Source organism: Cervus elaphus, chromosome 18 (genome assembly GCF_910594005.1).
Source record: "Cervus elaphus chromosome 18, mCerEla1.1, whole genome shotgun sequence".
NCBI classification, from domain to species: Eukaryota; Metazoa; Chordata; class Mammalia; order Artiodactyla; family Cervidae; genus Cervus; species Cervus elaphus.
This window is the reverse complement of record NC_057832.1, coordinates 125,184,939-125,194,641: the sequence shown is the minus strand read 5'-3', so window position 1 is coordinate 125,194,641 and position 9,703 is coordinate 125,184,939. Positions and strand designations below refer to the sequence as shown.

Here is a 9,703-nt window from a genome sequence, read left to right as displayed (position 1 = left end):
GCCTGCCTCCCTCCTGCTCCTCTTCCTCTTCCTCTTCCTCCTCCTCTGAACTCTTGAGCTTCTCCTCTCACTGGCCTCTCATCCCACACGGTGGCAGTGTCGGCCTAGGTATGCTCAGGTGTTTCCTAACCGCATCCAAGTGGACTTCCACTGTTTCTCGGCTGCGTCGTTCTGGGACCATTTCTTCCTGGCCTTTTCCACGGGTGGGGGAGACCTGGACGGGCCGGGCCCAGGCGGGGCGGGGGTGGGGGTGAGGGAGCGTGCATGTGGGGGGAAGGGAAGGGAAGGGTGGGGGCAGAGAGGAGGAGGAGGAGGCCGGGGGGGGGGGGGGAGAGGGGGAACACAACTCCCCAGTGCCAGTGCGTGCCTATGGCCTGGAAAACAGATCACACGCCAGGCTAGCTCCGAAAAAGGGGATCGGTCATGAGACCGGGCACGTGTGTTCTTTCTTTGCAGAGTCCCTGCAGATCGAACAGGCAGGGGCAAATTTTGGGCTTCCCGCAGTTAGAACTGTTCAGCCATTGTAGAAACAGGCGTCTGAAACACCGGGGTTAGGCTCTCGGTGCGATGTCCACAAGCCGTAGCCATTGAAATGTGTGCACACTGGAGCCGCCGTGCAGAGGGAGATCTCATCCGGCTCCATGTGTTCTTCCAGTGAATAGGCCGGGATCTCAGGAAGAACAGACATCCAGAGAGTTGAGTGAATCTGACCGTCACGCTTTCAGAATTCAAGTGAACTAGAAAGGAGGTTCACTCACATGTGAGTTTGTCTTTCCATAGGCTGAATCCTCTCTTTGAGCAGATTAGGGTTCCGGGGGCAAAATGGAGCAGAGAGGACAGAGAGTTCCCTTAGGTCCCCTGCTCCTCCCGCAACGGTCTTAGGAACATCCTGCCCCAGAGGAGTGTGCCGGCCACAACCCACCTACACGGAGACGTCAGTGTCAGTCATCCTTGTCCAGAGTCCCCCGTCTGCCCTCGCCTTCACGCCTGCCTGGCATTGTCCGTTCTATAGGTTTGTATCGAACCTGCCCGGAGCCCAGTGGCATCTTCCCTGATCGGGGATCGATCGAAAACACCCTGTCCCCTGCCTCATCGGCAGGTGGATTCTTAACCACTGGGCCACCAGGCAGGGAAGTCCCTTCACAGCCTTCTAAAATCATCTACCCTGAAACATGAAATGTTGTCATCCAAATCATTGGACCATCACGACTGAAATGAAGGAAAATATGTTCGTTAAAGAAAGTCTCAACTCCTCAGTGCTTGCCTTAGAACCACAAAGGCATCTCTCTCTCTCTCTCTCTCTCTCTCTCTCTGCCTCTCTCTCTCTCTCTCTCTCTCTCTCTCTCTCTCTGCCTCTCTCTGCCTCTCTCTCTCTCTCTGTCTGTCTCTCTCTCTCACACACACACACACATGCACGCTCCATAGTCCGAAGGAAACCAACTTCTGTGTTTATCCATCCCGCTTGTTGTGGCTGTTGTGCCTTCGCTAGTCAAAGAAGCTGATCTAATGTGGAATCCGATGTCTTCTTCTCTAGGACACTTCGAGAAGCAGCAAGAGTGCCAGTTTGTGAGAACCGAAGGCCAAACCGGCGTGATGTAACCCGGCGATGTGTGTCGTCAGAGGCCCATCTAGATTCGCACTCCAGTTCACGGAGGGGAGCAGTGGGAACAGGAGTGTGGACCCTTCCCACTCCCCCAGTGAACATCTGTCCCGTGGAAGGGGTATAGGAACCTCATGACCTGACCCACGTGGTGAACAGTCACCAAAGACAAAGAATTCCTACAGCCAGACGTTTGCAACCACGAACCCTGTCCCTCCATCACCTGACCTTTCAGAATGCTACGTGGAACCCTTTCAAGAAGCTTGGGGCAGGAAAAAAAAAAAAAAAAACAAAAACAAAAAAACAAGAAGAAGCAGAAGAAGCAGCAGCAGCAGCAGCAGCTGGGGGCTTGGAGGTATGGACCCCTGAATTCTCCTCGCTCGGCCCTCCCTGCAAGAAAACGTTGTGTGCTTGCCTGCGCCCCACATGCCAACTTTTCGGGGGATCGGACCTCCCAGGGTGCCCCTGCACCAGGCACCCTGCCTGCGTGCGACATCCCAAGAGATCCTATGGAGAAACATCTCCGGCCACTCGCATGACATCTGCATCGCTGGCGAGTGACCCTTCAGACCTCCACATAGATACGTGAGCACAAACGCTCCTTCACAATCTGGGACACCTCGTAGGCTCTGTGAGCTCCTCTGGTTCAGCACTCCCTCGACTTGGCTGTGGTTTTGGTTCTGTTCTGCTCTGTTCTGGGTTTGCTTTCGGACCCGCGTGATCTCTCTGGATAGGGCACCCCCAATCAAAGCGAAAATAAATCGAGTCTGTGTAAATACTATTCATGCATCAAGCGGGGATATCAACGACCTCTATGTGGATCCAGAAAAATGGCTGTGCGGTGTTCAGGAGGATCATTCTGTGTTTTCTGGGTGCACTATTTGCTGTCCATTATTTCACGTGCCTTTTGGGCATGGCTGATGGAGACGGACACGAAGCAGCAGGGCAGCAATCTGGCATCTCGGCCTAGAGCGGTTTCCCAAGTGACATCTCAGAACAGGGGCTGAGAAGGCCATGGCCACCCCTCCACGGGGCCCCCTCGGTGGCCGGAGGGTGGGGGTGGGAGTGGGGCTGACGTTGGGGAGACGAGACGGGGGGGGGGGGTGGTGGTGGTGGTGGTGGTGGTGGTGGTGGTGGTGGTGGTGGTGTAGAGCTGGGCTAGGGGTTGGGGGCGTGCGAGGCGAGGGGACCGGTCCAGGTCCCCCTGAGAAGTGAAAAGTGAAGGCAGGTTCTCTCCCGCTGAGAACTTCCTGCCTTCACGCGTGTGAGAGGAGCAAGTTTCTCTCTGATCCACGGCCCTGCATCGTTTTCGCCCTGTTCAAAAAAAAAAAAAAAAACAGACAAAAACGTATTTGTTTATCTTGGCTTGTTTTCTGGCCCAGGCCAAAGACCTCTTTGAGAGTGTCCAAAGGATCTGACAGGATGGGAGGGTGCAGGTCAATCCATGTGTCAAGAAGAGATCCAGGGACTCTGTCACAGCTGTGACTCGGGCCTTTTTCAGAAACAGGCCAACTTTGATGACTCCCTGGACAAGGGAGTCACCCCAGAAGTTTCCTTGAGGGGACCGAGTTGCAGGAGTCGGGGGCATGGCCCCGCCACCGCCGCCAGAGGGCCTCCTCAGCCCGGCAGGCAGGCAGGCAGGCAGGCAGGGGCTATTGTCTGTGGGCCCCACCCCCACCCTCCCCCTGCAGGGCCTCGTCAGATAGCTTCATTCAAATGCAGAAAGCTTTCCAGTCAAGTCAGAGCCTTTGACTTTGCCTCGAGCTTCTCTCTATTGAATGGTGATCCGCCCCACCCCCATTTCTCCATTTCCCCACCTTGAGGCTGCCCCTTGGGCACCGCGCGGAGGAAGGGGGCTGGGGGGGGGGGTGGGGCGGGAGGCTGAGGGACAAACTTCGCCTTGTGTCAGGCCAAAGAAGTCTCTTCCTTTTCGTAACCCAGGAAACCCCACTCATGCATGTGAGGATCACGGACGTGCGTCCAAGCAGCCATCATCACTTGACATCTTCCTCCGTGGAAGGAGGTTTTCATTCCTGCCTGCCTTCAGAGAGACAGAGAAGGAGGGAGGGGCGGAGCGTTCCTCTGGCGCTGGCCGGTTCTTGGTTCTTAAGTCACTTGAGTCCAAAACACTCCACAGGACATGGAGGTTCATGTGAGGTGGGGTGGGGTGGGGTGGGGTGGGCGGCCTGCTCCGGACCCCAGCAGTTCCCTCCTCTGACACTTCCCTGAAACCCATGAAAAGCTGAACTGGTGACTGTGTGTGTGAGTGCATGCATGTACGCGTGTACGTGAGAAACGGCGCGTGTGCGTGTGCATGGACCTGAGAGAGAAGTCCCCCCCCCAAAAAAAAAAGGGGGGGGGGGGAGAAAGGGGGGAACAACAACAACAACAACAAATCCAGAAGGAAAGAAGGAAGGAACGAGGGAAGGACCAAATAGGTTAGTTAGTACGGGCCTCCATGTCGTGGAAAGAGTTTCTGAGCACAGATCCTCCATTCAGTGAAACAGTTATCGTATCTCCTCTCAGGAGGCTGTGAGGTCCACAGACAGGTTCGGGAAAGCAGGCCTGGGGTGCAAGCAATCAGGTAATTTTTTTCCTCAGAGGCACTTGTAGGGAAAGCAAGGAAACACACCGGTTCATCCCTGGAGTGGATTCATTCGAAACCAGTCGGTGGAGGGGGAGTCAGTCAAGGAGATGTCTAGACGTCAGAGTTGGGTACTGGAGCGGGTTGCCATGTCCTTCTCCAGGAGACCTTCCTGGCCCGGGGATGGAACCCGGGTCTCCTGCATCGCAGGCAGATTCTTGACCGTGTGAGCCAGCGGGGAAGCTCTGTCAGAAATGTTCACCAAGTCCTCTAGCTTCCATCCGCAGGGCTTCAGGCACAGGGCCTTTTGAGTTCTCCGTCAGCAGGGCAAGAGAACATGGGACATGTTTCCCCCCAGAGAGGGTCGCCCCCAGATATCGGAGGCCACTCGGAAAACTTCAGGACCCAGTCCCCCTCTCGGGTGAAGAGCCACACGCAAAGAAAAGAACAAACCACACGTAGCACAGGACTCTCCTATCCAGAAGTGTGTATCCCCCGCTTCACGGAAACATCCTCCGGGCCCCTAAGGAACGTGTGGAAAAAAATCACTCTATCGCCAAGGCGATAAGAACCCTCGCTGAGAGCTTCTGAAGTCTGGAAGGACCAGGTAGAGGGAAAAACAGAAACGATTGCATTCTGCTGATAGGGGTAGTGTATGAAGTGACCAAAGGGGATGTCCCTCTTTCAAAATTCACATTGTAAACATTGTGTCCTTTGGGTCCTCTGTTTTTGCTTTGTGTGTGGAAAGCAACAGATTGAACGGTAGGGTCCTTTTCTTATTTATTTTATTTTTATTTATTTATTTACTTAGCCCGCCCGCCCATCCCTCCGTCTTCTCTCTGTCTCTCTCGCTTTTCATTCAGGTTAGGGAATTAAAAAACAGAACAAAACAAAACAAAGCAAGCAAGCAAGCAAACAAACAAACAACAACAACAACAACAACCCGGTATTTCTGCAGGTCAGGAAGCAACAGTTAGAAGTAGACATGGAACACAACAGAGTGGTTCCAAATAGGGAAAGGAGTCCATCAAGGCTGTATATGTTGTCACCCTGCTTATCCAGCTTACATGCTGAGTGAGTACACATCATGAGAAACGCTGGGTGGGATGAAGCACAAGCTGGAATCGAGGTTGCCCGGAGAAGTACCAATCCCCTGAGATATGCAAATGACACCACCCTTATGGCAGCAATGAAGTATCGAGTGGGTTTACAAAGTCGTGTTCGTCGCGTCAGGTTTTCAGATTCTTTTCCCTTAGAGGTTAATGTAAAGTCATAAGTCTACACTCTCCTGGGCTGCATAGTGGGGTGCTTGTTTTTGTGTGTGTGTGTGTGTGTGTTTTGTTTGTTTGTTTGTTTGTTTTACTACCTGCCCTGTAAGTACTTTGATGGGGTGCTTGTTGATTGTCTTGATGTACCATTTATATGTGCACGTGTTCAACCGGACCTCCTGAGTTCACAGTCCCCCCCCCCCCCCCCCCCCGATCGATCCTCGCTTCGTCAAGAAGTCAGGCATCCCACCTTTAGCATCCTACTCCTTCCTCATTTCCTCCCACCCCATGGAAGAAGTCATTCCTCCAGTTTTTCCATCGGTTCTCTACACCTCGCCTGATGATGGCGGGTGACTTGGAAGGACTGACAGATGTGAAGAATGTCTGCAAGAGCCTTGGGTGAAGGCTCCTAGGATTGGCTCGGGGAAGTGGGTGGCGTGTCAATCACTAGAGACTGTGGAAGGTATGCCCCAAGTGGCAAACACCGTTGCTTTCAGTTGTTGTCGGTTTGCTCGTCTGCAGCGAGGGACGGAAGGAAGGCTTCCACCTTCCACGGAGAAAGCTATATACCTAGCGTACCAAGGAGGTTTGACCACCCCCCAGGTTACAGGCGTGACAGGTCAGAGTGTAGAAATCTTCATGTCAAGGGTGTATTAACAACAGGCAGGCTCATCTTAAAGGCACTCCTGTCCTGTGAAGGTGGAGGGAGGGGCGGGAGGGGCAGAGGGACAATGAGGAAGGGAAGGAGAAAGCGAGGAACACGAACACGAACACACACACAGTGTGTGTGTGTGTGTGGTGTGGTGTGGTGTGGTGTGTCTGTGGCATGCGCAGGTGTTGCGTGTGTGGTGTGTGGGGGGGAGTGTGTCGTGTGTGGTGTGTGGGGGCGTAGTGTGTGTGTGGATATGCGTGGGGTGTGTGGGGTGTGCCTCCGGGTGGTGCGAGTGTGAGAGGGGGCGGGCAGAGAGACACAGCCAGGCAAAGAACAACACAGAGTGTGTGCATGGGTGTGTGTCTGGCTGTGTCCCTCTGCCCGCCCGCTCTCACACTCGCAACACCCGGAGGCACATCCCACGCATACCCACACACCCCGCGCTCCCCGCACCCACACTCACCCCGCACTCCCCGCACCCACACCCCCCCCACCACAATCCCCCCCACACCCGCGCCCCACACCACACACGCAAAGGACAACACAGAGTGTGTGTGGGGGCGGGGGGTGGGGAGCAGGGGGTGTGGGGATGCGTGTGGTGTGTGCCTCAGGGTGGTGCGAGTGTGAGAGAGGGCGGGCAGAGAGACACAGCCAGGCAGAGGACAACACAGCGTGTGTGTGTGTGTGTGTGTGTGGTGTGGTGTGTCTGTGTGGCGTGCGCAGGTGTTGTGTGTGTGGTGTGTGTGGGGTGTGCCTGTCAGTGGTGCGAATTTGAGAGGGGGCGGGCAGAGACACAGCCAGGCAAAGGACAACCCAGAGTGTGTGTGTGTGTGTGTGTGTGCGTGTGCGTGTGTGTGTGTGTGTGTGTGTATCTGCCCACGGCACCTCACGCCCGAACCAGCGACAGGAACTTCCCACACACCCCACGCCTACCCCCACACACACACACACACCGCCCCCCCCACCCCCCGCAGGCCCACCCCCACACAGAAAGGACAACACAGTCAGAGGGAGGGAGGGAGTGAGTGACTGAGTGAGTGAGTGAGTGAGTGAGTGAGTGGGTGGGTGAGTGGGTGGTGTGAGGCCGGTGTGTGTGGTGTGTGGGGGGAGGGTGTGTGTGTGGTGTGTGCGGGTACGCGTGGGGTGTGTCTGTGGTGTGCACAGGTGTGTTGCGTGTGTGGGGATGTGTGGTGTGTGTGTGTGTGCTGGGTACGGGTGCCACGTGGGGCCGTGTGTGTGTGCAGCATGGGTGTGTGGGGTGCGCCTGTGGGTGCAGGCAGTCAGAGACATGGCACGCAGACTCTAGACTGTGTGAGCCAGCGGGGAAGCTCTGTCAGAAATGTTCACCAAGTCCTCTAGCTTCCATCCGCAGGGCTTCAGGCACAGGGCCTTTTGAGTTCTCCGTCAGCAGGGCAAGAGAACATGGGACATGTTTCCCCCCAGAGAGGGTTGCCCCCAGATATCGGAGGCCACTCGGAAAACTTCAGGACCCAGTCCCCCTCTCGGGTGAAGAGCCACACGCAAAGAAAGGAACAAACCACACGTAGCACAGGACTCTCCTATCCAGAAGTGTGTATCCCCCGCTTCACGGAAACATCCTCCGGGCCCCTAAGGAACGTGTGGAAAAAATCACTCTATCGCCAAGGCGATAAGAACCCTCGCTGAGAGCTTCTGAAGTCTGGAAGGACCAGGTAGAGGGAAAAACAGAAACGATTGCATTCTGCTGATAGGGGTAGTGTATGAAGTGACCAAAGGGGATGTCCCTCTTTCAAAATTCACATTGTAAACATTGTGTCCTTTGGGTCCTCTGTTTTTGCTTTGTGTGTGGAAAGCAACAGAGTGAACGGTAGGGTCCTTTTCTTATTTATTTATTTATATTTATTTATTTACTTACTTAGCCCACCCGCTCCCCCTCCCCCTCCCCGTCCCCCTCCCCCTCCCCCTCCCTCTTCTCTCTGTCTCTCTTGCTGTTTCATTCAGGTTAGGGAATTAAAAAAACAAAACAAAACAAAACACAAACAAACAAAACCCCGGTATTTCTGCAGGTCACAAGTAGACATGGAACACAACAGAGTGGTTCCAAATAGGGAAAGGAGTCCATCAAGGCTGTATATGTTGTCACCCTGCTTATCCAGCTTACATGCTGAGTGAGTACACATCATGAGAAACGCTGGGTGGGATGAAGCACAAGCTGGAATCGAGGTTGCCCGGAGAAGTACCAATCCCCTGAGATATGCAAATGACACCACCCTTATGGCAGCAATGAAGTATCGAGTGGGTTTACAAAGTCGTGTTCGTCGCGTCAGGTTTTCAGATTCTTTCCCCTTAGAGGTTAATGCAAAGTCATAAGTCTACACTCTCCTGGGCTGCATAGTGGGGTGCTTGTTTTTTGTGTTTTTTTGTTTTGTTTTGTTTTTTTTTTTTTTTTACTACCTGCCCTGTAAGCACTTTGATGGGGTGCTTGTTTGATTGTCTTGATGTACCATTTATATGTGCAACGTGTTAACCGGACCTCCTAAGTTGACAGTCCTGCCCCTCTTCCCACCCCCACCCCGATCGATCCTCGCTTCGTCAAGAAGTCAGGCATCCCACCTTTAGCATCCTACTCCTTCCTCATTTCCTCCCACCCCATGGAAGAAGTCATTCCTCCAGTTTTTCCATCGGTTCTCTACACCTCGCCTGATGATGGCGGGTGACTTGGAAGGACTGACAGATGTGAAGAATGTCTGCAAGAGCCTTGGGTGAAGGCTCCTAGGATTGGCTCGGGGAAGTGGGTGGCGTGTCAATCACTGGAGCCTGTGGAAGGTATGCCCCAAGTGGCAAACACCATTGCTTTCAGTTGTTGTCGGTTTGCTCGTCTGCAGCGAGGGACAGGTCAGACTGTAGAAATCATGTCAAGGGTGTATTAACTCATCTAAAGGCACTCCTGTCCTGTGAAGGTGGAGGGAGGGAGGGGAGGGGCAGAGGGACGACGAGGAAGGGAAGGAGAAAGCAAACGAGGAACAGGAGCACACACACACACACACACACACACACACAGTGGGTGTGGTGTGGTGTGGCGTGGCGTGTCTGTGGCATGCACAGGTGTTGCGTGTGTGGGGGCACTGTCCTGTGTTGTGGGTGTGTGTGTGGTATGTGGGGGTGGGGTGTGTGAGAGTATGTGTGGGGTGTGTGGGGGTGTGCCTCAGGGTGGTGCGAGTGAGACGGGGCGGGCAGAGAGACACAGCCACACACACACACACACACTCACGCACGCACCACTTACTTGTGTTGTCCTTTGCCTGGCTGTGTCTCTGCATAGCCACACACGCCCCACTCGCTCACGCCCCGGCCACACACTCCCCCACCCACCACGGACAACACAGAGAGTATGTGTGTGTGTGGGGGGTTGGTGTGTGTGTGTGGGGGGGCCAGGGTGTGTGGGGTATGCCTGTGGGTGTGTGCCTGAGGGTGCGAGAAGGGGCGGGCAGAGACACACCCAGGCAAAGGACAACCCAGTCAGAGGGTGTGTGTGTGTGTGTGTGTGTGTGTGTGTGTGTGTGTGTGTATCTGCCCACGGCCCCTCCCACCCGCACCAGTGACAGGCACACCCCAGACAC

At 54.7% G+C, this 9,703-nt stretch overlaps 1 long non-coding RNA gene across 1 annotated transcript; it reads left to right on the top strand.

Annotated features, from left to right (window-relative positions):
• Positions 1-2,381, top strand: LOC122674174. The gene is made up of 2 exons (XR_006334920.1): positions 1-108; positions 1,535-2,381. It is a non-coding gene; the product is annotated as an uncharacterized LOC122674174 (long non-coding RNA).
• Positions 2,382-9,703: the final 7,322 nt, after the last annotated feature.